At 35.8% G+C, this 14,907-nt stretch overlaps 2 long non-coding RNA genes across 2 annotated transcripts in view; both read left to right on the top strand.

Annotated features, from left to right (window-relative positions):
- Nucleotides 1-557, top strand: part of LOC131526184 (uncharacterized) — a 10,076-nt gene extending 9,519 nt beyond the window's left edge. Inside the window, exon 4 of the long non-coding RNA XR_009267395.1 lies at nt 291-557. This is a non-coding gene — a long non-coding RNA (uncharacterized LOC131526184). The remainder of the gene's footprint in view (nt 1-290) is intronic.
- Nucleotides 558-7,581: 7,024 nt separating this feature from the next.
- Nucleotides 7,582-10,218, top strand: LOC131526072 (uncharacterized). Its single transcript, XR_009267373.1, has 3 exons — nt 7,582-8,352; nt 8,883-8,981; nt 9,259-10,218. It is a non-coding gene; the product is annotated as an uncharacterized LOC131526072 (long non-coding RNA).
- The last annotated feature ends 4,689 nt before the right edge of the window (nt 10,219-14,907 follow it).

Genomic DNA, 14,907 nt, shown 5'->3' with positions numbered 1-14,907 from the left:
AGAGACAACATTGTCTATTTTGCTAACAAAAATGGCTCCAAACAAAGTCATGCTGTGTGTCTGTGCAGCAACACACATCTACACCTGAGTACAGATACTCTATATACTATATTTTTATCCTGAATAGTAAAGGATATTTTTTTTACAGATCTCATTTCAACAGCAGTAATAGTGTAAAATTTCATTAAAACTCCAATTAACAGTGTGCATTTTTTGCTAGAAGTGTGAAACTCCACCCACAGACATTGTAGTGTTTCTCATGACTAACTTTGTTTGTGTTTTTCTCTCAGTCCGAAAGTGTGGACGCCAGTCGACTCCTACACGCAAGCTGATGCTGTCGATGATAATCGAGGTGGCTGGAATCCCGTTCAACATTCAGGTGTCCTCACGCATCCCCTGCAAACCGGGAGCAGGTTATGGGAATATGCGTTCTGGGAAATGAGGAACGGCGCTGCGTTGGTGGTCTCGAGGGGCGACGGCTGACTGGCCTTGGGCTGAATGTTCACGCTGCTGTGACGGTGACCCTCCTCGCCTCACGTTCAGCTAATTTAACCGCGAACAGTCGCAGAGCTACGTTTCATATCACAGGTGCATGTGTGCAACAATATGTGGCACTATGTGTGCAAACAGATGTGTGACAGCTATTATTTATCACCAATGATTATATATCCAGCAAGAAGCCTTGCTGAAGAATTTAAGATTGTATATCTAGACCAGAAACATACTTTTTTTTGCAAGTATGCAAATGCTTACTGACGCATTCAAAGTGTACAGACCCCTATTGAACATTCTCTCTCTAGCATTACTGAAAACACAGCATGTAATTGTGCAGTCGCTTGCATTTATACTTCTGGCCTTATTGACACACTTATGCATGCAGTGTGCTTCTCAGTTACATTATCCATTTTTTAAGGATTTTTAGATATTTTGACTGGAAAACAAAGAATATATTTTTTTGCTATTTTGCTATATATTATTTAAGAAGCACACTGCATGCATAAGTAATACTTTTCATAGATAATATCATAAATATAAGTGCAATTTGTCTTACTGCACTACATAAGTTTTAACTTGTTTATATTTTACTTTTATAACTTAAGAAGTTAAATGCAAAACGACAAAATACACATATTCAAGATATAATCTATGAAAATAAGTCATAATGTCTTATACAATGTGTGTGTGTATATATATATATATATATATATATATACTGTATAGCGTTAAGTGTAAACTTGTGAAATATATGTTAATGTCATCATAATATCAGAATATAATATTCAGTAAAAATCTTTTACTTTGATTACTCCCATTTGAATTGAATTGAATTGTTTTACTCTGAAGTTTCTCTATCATTTCAACTTCATCTGCACCCTGTACATTTCTAAAGGCATAAAATGCTTGCGTTTTAGCTGTTGCCAATACACTAATATTGCATGTTTCACTGTCTACCCAAATGTGCATAAATGTACACTTTATATGCAGGTAGAGATTGCATGTATGAGATCACCAGTGCTGCTGTGTTTTTCAGGCTCAGATCCGTCTGAATGCTGAAGCGGTCAGGCTTTGATGGCCTCTCTGTCACGCCGTGTTTCCGCCAGCATCTGCATTCCAGCGGCAGACGGACGGGTCACCGCTGGGAGCGTCTGACAGAGGCGCGCGCGGTCCTCCTCCACCGTCTGTCAGCGTCACCGGTCTGTTTGAATATGCTGCTTGATCCGTCACTGTCAGGCCGCTCGCGCTTCTGCATGCGCCGTGCGCTCCTGTGCTGGGAAACTGCACGCGCTGATTTAATGCACACTACGCATCAGGTTGTCAGCGAGCGTCTGGGTAGGACGGGGCGTGTTGTCTCTCCTCCTGATGGGAATGATGATCCCGTGGTTCACAACTCCACTAACTCGTTTATAAAACCTTGATTTTTATTTTTTTTATTTTTCATGGTACTATCATAACAGTTTAATACAGAGACTGTAGGAAAGCCATTCATGGACTGATTCCTGTAAAGTGGACTGATGCAGTTTGACCATTTAAAACTGTTACCAAAGCTGATCAAACAAATATCTTTATGTGAGGATTTTATTTAATTTTATTATTTTATTTAATTTCACTGTACTTCACTTGACTATCCAAAAATATACATTTCTGTATGGTTATTAATGTTTATATATATATACATACACACACACACACACACACACACACATATATATATATATATATATATATATATATATATATATATAATATACAGGTGTATCTCAATAAATTAGAATGTCGTGAAAAGTTAATTTTTCTTGTAAGTTATTTCAAAAGTGAAACTTTCATATATTTTAGATTCATTGCATGTAAAGTAAAACATTTCAAAAGTTTTTTGTTTTAATTTTGATGATTAGAGCTTACAGCTCATGAAAGTCAAAAATCAGTATCTCAAAATATTAGAATATTTACATGTGAGTTTCAATTAATGACCATCCCTACAGTATAAATTTTCAGATGAAAGTAAATTTTGCATTTCATTTGGAAATCAAGGTCCCAGAGTCTGAAGGAAGAGTGGAGAGGCACAGAACCCATGTTGCTTGAAGTCCATGTTACTTCCACAGTCAGTGATGATTTGGGCTGCCATGTCATCTGCTGGTGTTGGTCCACTGTGTTTTCTGAAGTCCACAGTCAACGCAGCCATCTACCAAGAGATTTTAGAGCACTTCATGCTTCCTTCTGCTAACAAGCTTTATGGAGATGCTGATTTCATTTTCCAACAGGACTTGGCACCTGCCCACACTGCCAAAGGTACCAAAAGCTGGTTCAATGACCATAGTGTTACTGTGCTTGATTGGCCAGCAAACTCGCCTGACCTGAACCCCATAGAGAATCTGTGGGGTATTGTCAAGAGGAAGATGAGAGACACCAGACCCAACAATGCAGATGAGCTGAAGGCCACTATCAGAGCAACCTGGGCTCTCAAAACACCTGAGCAGTGCCACAGACTGATCGACTCCATGCCACGCCGCATTGCTGCAGTAATTCAGGCAAAAGGAGCCCCAACTAAGTATTGAGTACATATACAGTAAATGAACATACTTTCCAGAAGGCCAACAATTCACTAAAAATGTTTTTTTTATTGGTCTTATGAAGTATTCTAATTTGTTGAGATAATAATCCATCCATCCATCCATCCATTCTCACTTTACTTCACTAGACTACAGGAATATCCAAAAATAGTCTTTTCTATAATAATAATAATAATAATAATAATAATAATAATCTATCCATCCATCCTCACTTTACTTTACTTTACTTTACTTCACTACACTACACTACAAGAATATCCCCAAAATAGTTTTTTCTTTATTAATAATAATAATAATAATAATTATTATTATTATTTATCTATTTATATATCCTCACTTTGCTTTACTTCATTGGACAACTGGAATATCCAAAACAGGCATTTCTATATGTTTGTGTAATATTTGAAGCAAAATATCCCCATCATGATACCATTATTGTGATTTTATTTTGATAAAACTAACCTTTGTTGTATTATCTCAAAAACTAATCTTCTCTTTTAAGGCACGGTCACACAGACCAGCGCTGGCTTTTTTTCTCAGACCTTTCAAGAAGAAACGCTCTGAGGCTTTGATAAGATCCTGGTGCGCCCATCATCTGGAGGAGAGGATCTCAAACCAGCGGCCCTCGGATCAAACAGGTGTTACTCCTTCACCTGTGAGGCCAGAATCAAAGGCTGGCTTTATCAGCGAGCGCAGCAGATGAGGCCCGGCTCAAGAGACACATGCACAGGTTCAAACGCAGCGCCAGAAGAAAGAGCAGGAGCCGCTTCTCCTGTGAGGAGGAACCTTCCTCTAACAATCATGCCGTTACAGGAAAGAAAATTCACCAATGAGATCTCGTTAATATCGCAATAGTTTTTCCTGGATTAAATGTAGAGCAAATTGAGACTTTTGGAAATACAAATGAGTTATAAATGTTTTTCTGTGACTGTAAATTAATGAGATGTCCCTCACCAGGATACTTTGTTTTTTAAAATCAGTGCATAAAAAGACATTTTAGCACTGAATACAGTTTCTACTCTTTATATTGGATCACTTATGTATTTTTGTTAAACTGCTCTTTTAAGGCACCATCATGTACTAATTCATTCATTCATTTACTTTTTACTTTATTATATATTTTTATTATATATTTTGTTTTTAAAATTGTATTATTTTAACCTCAATTTGATTTGCTACACTGGAATACTGGACTATCCAAAATTTAATTTCATTTAATTTCATTTCATTTCATTTCATTTCATTTCATTCTAACCTCATTTCGATTTGCTATACTAAAGTACTGGACTAAACAAAAAAATTGACATTTCTGTATAGTTATATTTGCAGCAAAATAATTATATGTCATATTTACTTCAGTTTGCTTCACTGGACACTGGAAATGTTTTATAAGCTGTCATCATTCTTTTATAATTATTTATTTTATTTTACTATTTTATTTCTTTTAATTTTATTTTAACCACTTCAGTTTGCTTCGCTGGATGCTGGAAATCTTCTTTTATTAGGCATTATTTTATTTTAATTTATTTACAATTTTTAAATTGTATTATTTTATTTTTACTACACTGGACTATGTAATATTTGCAGCAAAATAACAAAATCTTGATATACCATTACTGTGATACATAGTAGTCAGCATTTGAAGTGGATCAAAAAAGTTCATCAAAGTTGTCCTAAGACAAGAAGAATGCATTTTGGTTTTAGGACAACTTTGATGAAAGTTTTTTTTGATCCAATTCAAATGTTGACTATAGTGTACATCTATTTTGTAAAATAAATGAATTGTTATCACCCAAAGTAAAATCTTCTCTTCTCTGTTTATGTGTTTAAGGCCTGTAGGAGATGTTAAAGAGCTGAATGAAGCTTGTGGCAAATGAAAATCGAATGAAACTTGAGGAAACCACATCAAACATCTCAGTGCTCAGGAAGCCATAACTGATGTGATTGTGTTTTGGAGGCAATAACAAACCAAGCATTTCATAATTAATTCAAGATTGCTTTCCACCAAAACATAACATTTGAAATAAAGGTTGCATTAGTCGGTCCGTTCCACACCATAGACCGTCTTAGTCAGAAAAATCTCAAGTCTAAACTGGCGGATCGATGGAGGCAGATATTTAAAATGCGAGCGACTGGCAAGTGCAGCGTTTCTTCCTCGACTGAAGACAGAGGAACGGCCGCGATTTATGAGTCTCACCACAGGCGAAGCTTTGCGCTGTAATGCTGAGAATGACAATTCATTTGAGCGGATTGGAAATGTGATTCCAGCCGACAGGCCGTAGTTTAAATTCAGTTTTCCGTGCGACTGTGAGTGTGTGACAGATTTTACCCACAAACCCTGAAGGCCAGAGCGGTTTGATGAGTTGTGTCACACTGACAGCAGATACATCGAGGCCTCGCTCGCTCGCTCTGTCGCTTCAGCTCCGGCCTGGAAAACCGTCGCATTAAACGCCATTGGTGTAGATACTGCATGTGAGCAACACAAGCATTTAAAGATGAACAGAAGATTCAGAATGTGTGAACTGACTCCTTTTGATTCACGAGTTGAACAGTGAATTGGCAGGAGGAGAATTTACTGAATTGCAGTTCGTTTTGTGACAAAACATTGTTCATTTTGAAGTATTGTAATCGTTCCCTAATATATATTTAGGAATATGTCAGGTGGTGTGGTTTGCTTGTCTTAGCTGGTTTCATCTGGTTTAGCTGGTTTCCCAAACCTCATTTGAACCATCATAAAAGTCCATTGTGTAAATAATTAATACAGATTTAATATTTTTAGGTGTCTGTTGACAGCTAACATTCTTAAAATATTTAACAGATTCAAGTTACAGTTTTCAAAAAATTCTACAGAATATAAAAACATTTTTATTATTAACATTGCTTTGTTACAGTACACACATTTTGTTTAATTCCTGATATGTATGCACATTTTTTCTCAATTAAACTGGTCTGGTTTGCTGGTTTTAGATGGTTTAATCTGGTTTAGATGGTTTTCCAGTGCCTAAAACCACTCTTAAACCATCATAAGACTATTAAAGTCCATTGTGTAAATAATTTATACTGATTTAATTTATTGGTAACACTTTACAATAAGGTGTCATTTGTTAACAGTAGTTAATGTATTAATTAACATGAACGAACAATGAACACTACATTTATTACACTCTTTATTAATCTTTGTTAATGTTAGTTAATAAAAAATACAGTAGTTCATTGTTTGTTCATGTTAGTTCATAGTGCGTTAACTAATGTTAACAAACAAAACTTGTGATTTTAATAATGCATTAGTAAATGCTGAAATTAACATTAACAAATGTTGTAGAAGTATTGTTCATTCTTAGTTTGTGTTAACTAATGTAATTAGCTAATGTTAACTAATGAACCTTATTGTAAAGTGGGTAACACTTTACAATAAGGTTCTTTACTTAACTACATTAGTTAACATTAACTAATAATAAACTGCACTTATACAGCGTTTATTAATCTTTGTTAATATTAATTTCAACATTTACTAATACATTATTAAAATCTTGTTAACATTAGTTAATGCACTGTGAACTAACATGAACTAACAATGAACATCTGTATTTTTATTAACTAATGTTAGTGAAGATTAGTAAATACAGTAACAAATGTATTGCTCATGGTTAGTTCATGTTAGTTAATACATTAACTAATGTTTAACTAATGAACCTTATTGTAAAGTGTTACCGTAAAGTGCTACCAATTTATTTTTTTCTGATTTAAGTGTCTGTTAAAATTCTTAAAAGATTTAATAGATTCAAGTTACAGAATTCAAGTTACAAATTCTACAGAATATAAATACGTAGTAATTATTGCTTTGTTACAATAATAATTCCTGGTGTGTATGTAGATGTATATACATTTTTTTTCTCTCAATTAAGCTGGTCTGGTTTGCTGGTCTTTGCTGGTTTTATCTGGTTTAGCTGGTTTCCTGGTACCTGAAACCTAGGGATGTAACGATTCACTCAACTCTCGATTCGATTCAATTCACGATTTTGATTTCACTATTTTTTTTTTAACAAAATGAGATTGAAGACAGTAAATGAGAAAGTGTCCTTTTATTAGGCTATTGCTGCACGTTTCTTTGTGAAATTGAAATATAACAAAACTAAATTGAAATTTTGAAACAAACCCCAAATTAAATAAGCAAGTTACACAAATAAAAGAAATCTCTTCATATAAACAAACTAAGGTTTTGTCTGTGCTCTTTCCATTTAAAATGAGAGGCAACCACTGCGTTTTAATCATCATCCAAACAAAGATGCAGCATACATGCAGCATGAGCAGTTTTTAATCTAAATTAGACTGTATAATTTCGAAATTTGAAGCAAAAACAGAATGGTCTGACTTTAGTTTTCTGAAATTATACTACATAAAACATATCTGAAGGAAACAGCAGACTCGCTGAATGAGACGCAGATTCACTCTCTGCCAGCAGGTGGCGTTTATGAACAACAATGAGATAGTGTTTCCTGGGTTACCGCTGTAAACAAAGCAGAGCTGCGCTTATGAACTCTACTTTAATATGCATCGTTCAGAGGCAAGATGAAAAGAAAATAACAAGTAAACGTTTCTAAAGACAGTAAGTTCCCCTCAGAAATACATTCATAATCTCCTACTCCAATTGTATCGCGATTTGTTTGGCATCTCAACCGATTTGAATCGTCAAGTAATCGATTTTCAACCGGCTCGCGGTTAATTGTTACATCCCTACTGAAACCTCTTTTAAACCATCATAGGACTGTAAAAACTCATTCATGTAAATAATTAATATATATTTAATTTCTTTATGTGTCTGTTTACATTAAAAAATTTTTTTTTGACAGATTCAACAAATTCTGCAAAATATAATATTTATGTATATTACTGTATTTGTCATTAATAACCTTTATTAAATATATAAAGTTTTGCTTGTCTTAGCTGGTTTAATCTGGTTTAGCTGGTTTCCCAGTCTTAAACCATCATCAAAGAGCAGACTGAGCATGTTGTCCAGGCTAGTAACACTGCTAGCTCCTCTAGGCTGGTTTAGGCTGTTTTCTTGTTTTGAGCAGGGATGCTGCTGTAGATCATCGACACTCGAGGAAAAGACAGGTACACAGTGTGGTTTTGAGCTTGAGTATGAATGCGGCCCAGAGCGTTGTGTGGCTGCAGGCAGATGTCTGTAGTGTTGCGTGGTCCTCCTGTGTGGCCCTTCAGTTCACAGATACAGCAGAGAAACAGATGGAGGAGTGTGAGGAGACTCCAGCAGCAGCAGTCACAGGTGCTGCAGGGCAACACCAAATCTCTCTCGCTCTCTCTGTCAGCCCAGTCGTTTTCATTTCCCCATCATATGGTTTGATATATTTGGTAAAATATTTATATATTTTAAATATTCATTGATTTTATATTAAATGTTAATAGATATTTTTAAAGATTTTTTTTTAATTATTATTACATTATCACAATGAAGTGAACATGGTGTGAATTTTAAATCATTGTACAACTTTAGTGGATATTAAAAACATATTCCGATTTTAATTTTTTTTTAATTATATATATATATATATATATATATATATATATATATATATATACATTTATTTTAATATAGCGCCTTTAAAAGTTAATTCTCAAAGCGCTTTACACTTAAGAGGATACAAAGTTTAAAAGAAAAAGAAAGTAGAGAGGTAACACTAAAAACACATCAAAAACAATGAAGAGGAAAAACAATCTAATATCTAGAATCTAATCAACTAATCATGTAAATATTGTGTTAATTTGTGATCAATTTGTATTTCACCCATCCTATAGGTATTTTGTAAAACCTAACTAACAAATGGCAGTTCCTTGACATCATTATTTTCCAGGAAGTGACATCATTTTGGAGGGAAAAGAACAGCAAAACCATCAGTAAGCATTATCAATGTGTTTGATGAATTCTGTGATGTTTTGTATTATTTGGTTTTATGTCAGTCAAATTGTGCAGAAGATGTGCATATTATATCAATTTAATTAATAATATTTGTTTTATTATTTAATTTAATAATAATTTTACTTTCATTAATAATTACTGCTTTATATTTTATGCTTTATTTGATATAAATTAATATTTTAATGTTAAATAATTTTTTTTTATATTTTAATAATTTTTGAAATCATCAAAATCCTTAAAATATTTATTTTACAGATTGAAGTTACAGATTTCAGCAGATTTCTGCCAGAGATGATTGATTTGCTGGGGTCCATGTAAGAGTGCAGTCACCCCAGCAGCGAGTGCAGTCGAGTCTGGACTTGTTGATGAACCGGAGGGCTGGAGCCGTGGGGCGGACGCATTACATTGGAGTCGTGTGGATTAAAGCTGAGCTGATCTGATATGAGGCCGATCCTACAGACGGAAGAGAGCACTTTATTGGCTTTATCATCACAAACCACCGGCTACACCGCAATCAGATCAATCCTCTGTACTCATCCCGCTCTACAGATATCCGACACACACACACACACACACACACACAGGAAAGGCTTATTGCTCAGAGGTTATGCTTCATACAGCGGAGAGCACCTCAAGTCATTTGACCTTGGGAGAATTTAATGAGAAATGTTTGAGTTTGAATTGAGATCACTGACTTGATAGGACAGTGTGAAACATGAGGAGAAACATGCTTCTGCTCACCGAGGCTGCATTTATTTGATCAAAAATGCAGTAAAAACAATTCCAAATGGCTGTTTTCTATTTTAAGATATGTTAAAATGTAATTTTTTGCTGTGCTGCAAAGCTGAATTTTCCGCATCATTACTCCCGTCTTCAATGTCACATGATCCTTCAGAGATCATTCTAATATGCAGATTTGCTGCTCATCATCAATGTTGAAAACAGTTGTGCTGCTGAATATTTTTGTGGAAACCATGATTTATTTATTTATTTGAGAATTTTGTTTATTTGGAATAGAAATCTTTGGAGACATTATAAATGTGTTTATGGTGATTTTTTATGAATTTATTGCATCCTTGCTAAATAAAAGTATATATTTTTTTCAAACTTACCCAACACTGAGATTTCTGAATTTTGATCGCAGACTTGGTAGAGCAGTTAGAGACACTGTTGAGATTTCTTGTGAAACTCTCTTTTGCATTAAATAGTATTCACAACCAGTTTTACTTTTATTTCACTTTCAGTTTTCCACTACATGCACACTTTGAAGAGGCTTTTTCATGAGGACGTAGAGGCCAGAGCATCTCAACACATCCCAATGGTAATTTTCACATTTGATATTATTGCTATTTTATTGCTGTTATTTTAATGTGCACCACCATTCAAGAGTTTGGGGTCAGAAAGAGTCTTTAAAAAGGTCTCTTCTGCTCACCAAGTCTGCATTTATTTGATCAAAAATACAGTAAAAACAGTAAAATTGTGAAATATTATTACAATTTCAAATAACTGTTTTTTATTGTAATTTATTGTAAAATGTAATTTATTCCTGTGATCAAAGCTGGGTTTTCAGCATCATTACTCCAGTCTTCAGTGTCACACGATCCTTCAGAAATCATTGGTTTTACACTTGGTATAAAACCCCTGCTGCCTCTTTCTCTGGAATGAATGAAATATCCATGAATTGTTGAGTCACTGTCTTCAGCCACAGGCTCCTTGTGAAACTCAGAATCAAAGCGTTCAGTGTAAAAGCCCGTTCATCCGCCTGCGCCTGTTCTTATTAAACCTGAAACCTGCTCTTTGCAGCCAACATCCCAATCAATGTTCCACACACACGCTGCGAGGCGTCATAACAGAGTCTCCGGAGAGCATCCACGTGTCACCATCGGCTCGATGCCATTGCTGAATATTTCATGTCAACAAACATGTCAGTAAGCGTATGGGACGACCAGGCAACAGGAACGACATGCAGACTCGAGCCGAGGACGAGAGCGAGAGTTTTCACGCAGGCGGATCGCATGACAGATTCTCCTACATCAGTTGTGACAGTCAAACACCTGTTCAACGTGCACAGCGCCCAATCCACCTGATATATAACCCTTAAATAGGTACAGAGATGTGTAAGAACGGCATGCAACATGCATGCTGTGTGCATATGTTCAGGTACAGTAAACAGACGTCACGATTTTACAAACCCTACCCATACAGTCATCGTACAACCATTTGTCTCAATAATTAGCTGTGGTTACATCGCTATAAATAACCATTAAACCTGGCAGCACTGTAAATCTGCCTATTTCTATCACGAGAAACCAACATTTCATGTGCTGTACATTCAAAAGGGGGTTTTCACAGCAATGCCATAGATTGAAGAACCATTTTTAATTCCCAAAAGAACCTTTCAGTGAACAGTTCCTAAAAGAACCATTTATTCCTTTAGTGTGAAGAACATTTTAATAATCTAAAGAACCTTTTTCCCACTATAAAATGAAAATGGAAACATTTCATGGATATTAAATGTTCTTCATGGAACCATCAATTTTTAAGGATGTAGACTAACACGCTTAATCATGGAAAAGGTGATGCAATAAAATCATTATATTTTATTGGCCACAGTCTGAAAAGTAACATATCTTACGAATACAAATTAATCACTATGACTGCACAATTAATTGCAAAAATAATTGAGATTATAGTTACAGCACTCCATTTAGGTTTGCTGCCATTTACTCAAAATTTTTATTTATTTTTTACTTTATTTATTTTTTTAGTTCAGCATTGTAACCAATTGAAGCTTTAGTACCATAATAAATTAGATAAATAAGAGAATCATTTTGCACTATTCACAGTTTCATTTATTATACAGAGAACATTAAAATATGTTGCATGTTTTCTATGTAATTTATTCATTCTTGTATTCTGTATAAGTTATTTTAATGTGCATCTGTACCATTAAAGAGTTTGTTGTTGGTAACATTCCTTAAAAAAGGTCTCTTCTGCTTACCAAGGATGCATTTATTTGATCAAAAATACAGTAAAAACTGTAAAATGGTGAAATATCAGTACAATTTCAAATAACTGTTTTCTATGTGAACATATGATAAAATGTAATTTATTCCTTTGATCAAAGCTGAATTTTCAGCATCATTATTCCAGTCTTCAGTGTCACATGATCCTTCAGAAATCATTCTAATATGCTGATTTGCTGCTCAAGAAACATTTCTGATTATTATCAATTTTGAAAACAGTTGTGCTGCTTCATATTTTTTGTGGAAACTGTGACATTTTTCAGGATTCTTCGATGAATAGAAATTTAAAAACATAAGCATTTATTTGGAATTGAAATCTTCTGTAACATAAATATTTTTGCTGATCAATTTAATGCATCCTTTCTGAATAAAAGTACTAATATTTCTATTTAAAAAAAAACTTACTGACCCCAAACAATGTACATTGCTAGTCCTAACAATGTTTCTTTTCCTTCACAGGCCGGATTCAAACTCGGGTCTTCAATATTATCATATGTCCCCATTCAAACCCAAAGCATGCATGTGTAGCGTGTTCGTTTGAATAGCAAGTGCCCTTATTAGCAAGGGTCTCGCCTCTTAGCGTAAATTCTGTCCGTGTAACAGCGATTCAGGGTTGACTTGCTGCTGCAGACCGAGGCGCGCCGTGAAACCCAATCTCACGCCATAATTGGCAGCGATGGATCTTTAACAAGAGGGAGAGACGTCAAAATGAAATTACTCTCTCTGGTTGTGGCTGTTCGTGATGGTCCTGTTGATTGTGAATTTTTTTAAAGGCTTCTTTCACACCTCATTGGATTTCAATTAGCAGGTGATAAGGGCCCTCATTGTCGCCGCTAACCGGCTGCACTCCCTGACATTTCACCAGTAGGGTGGAGAGAATTCATTTCCATCCCTTGCTTTTCCTCCTTTCTTCAGCTCTAAAGCAGAGACATGACCGGTGACGAGTGAGTACAGGAGCTCTGACAGCTCCATCACCTGCGGATGCGCGGATGGACGGCTGCCATCTCAAACAAAGAGAGAGAGAATTATTACGCTCCGCATGATAAAATAATAACACGTATACAAATCTCCAGATAAACTGAGTCGGTGCTTCTGTGCGCGGCAGTTTCAAGGGAAATAACGATGTGGGATTGGCCCAATTACTCAAACAGAAGATTCAATTTAAATGTAAAATTATATCTGTTCGACGGCCCAGTGCGTGGCGTTTGAAGAGCTCCTCGAAAACACAAGCAGAAGTGGAATTCCTAATTAAATGCAACACAGTGAAGGGGAAAAAATGATGCATTTACAAGCGCCGCTAACCAAAAATCCATCAACAGATGCTTTTCCTCAGAATAAAGATGAAGCTTCGAAATAGCGACTTGATTGGGAGGGAAGCGTCGCCGAATCTGACAGCAAGGTGAGAGGCAGATGGAATAGGTGGTCTGTAACCAAAACCTCACCAGCAGGATCCTGACAACGTCTTAAAATGCACTGAAACGAGGGGGGGAAACATATCCTGCCTCAAAGAACAACTAGAATGACAGATGTCTCGCTAAAATCAGCATCTGTACCCCAGATGTGTGGCAAACGAAAAGTCTTTTTGCGGGAGAGAACCAGGCGTGACGTAGCCTACAGAGCAACGAGTGTCAAAACTCGTCCATGTCGATTGGGGTTTTGCTCCCAATTCTTTAAAACTGCGACATGTAAAGGGGAATTGTATTCATTGTTTGGTTTCTTGACCAGGTCGAATCTCCTGCTCCAGATATTAAATGCAAAATATGCTTTGATAGGTTGTTATAGTTTTGTTTCGTGTACCATTTTCACTTTCAATGACGACGGACAAAAACTAGTCACAAACGGTTATCATAAAATGGCGTCACATTGGGATCGCTAGTAAAGACATTTTTAAAGCTATAGGTCACCCAAAAATGACATTTACTCATCCTCATGCCATTCCAAACCTGTTTGGAATTTATTTATTTTGTGGGACACAAAACCTGACAAAGGTCCGTTGTCTGTTCATGGACGCTAATACAGCTAGTTATCGTTTTTTGGTGTGAACAGGCCTTTATTCTGAATTTCATTACATTTTTCTTGAGTAGTCTTGAGACTACTTGGAGATCCCCCACCATCACCACCAAACCAGTTGCAAACAAGAAGTGAGGCTGTATTTTGTCAATTCTTTTAGTTAGAATTTGGTAGCCTACAAGATTTTAGGTCATTTTCCTGTTGGTCAAATATCAAAATAATGGTTTATATGTTCATATACAGTGTTTTTTTGCATGTTTGTCACACTTTAATGTTTCAGATCATCAAACAAATTTAAATATTAATCAAAGATAACACAAGTAAACACAACATGCAGGTTTTAAATGAAGTTTTTTATTATGAAGGGAAAACAAAATCCAAACCCACATGGCCCTGTGTGAAAAAGTGCTTGCCCCCTAAACCTAATAACTGGTTGGGCCACCCTTTGCAGCAACAACTGCAATCAAGCGTTTGCGATAACTTGCAATGAGTCTGTTACAGCGCTGTGGAGGAATTTTGGCCCACTCTTCTTTGCAGAATTGTTGTAATTCAGCCACATTGGAGGGTTTTTGAGCATGAACCGCCTTTTTAAGGTCATGCCACAGCATCTCAATAGGATTCAGGTCAAAGGACTTTGACTAGGCCACTCCAAAGTCTTCATTTTGTTTTTCTTCAGCCATTCAGAGGTGGACTTGCTGGTGTGTTTTGGATCATTGTCCTGCTGCAGAACCCAAGTTCGCTTCAGCTTGAGGTCACGAACAGATGGCCGGACATTCTCCTTCAGGATTTTCTGATAGAGTGCAGAATTCATGGTTCCATCAATTATGGCAAGTCATCCAGGTTCTGAAGCTGCAAAGCAGCCTCAGAC

The sequence above is a fragment of the Onychostoma macrolepis genome, chromosome 19, assembly GCF_012432095.1.
Source record: "Onychostoma macrolepis isolate SWU-2019 chromosome 19, ASM1243209v1, whole genome shotgun sequence".
NCBI lineage: Eukaryota > Metazoa > Chordata > Actinopteri > Cypriniformes > Cyprinidae > Onychostoma > Onychostoma macrolepis.
The sequence above is the reverse complement of the archived record's forward strand: the minus strand, read 5'-3'. Positions and strand labels throughout refer to the sequence as shown.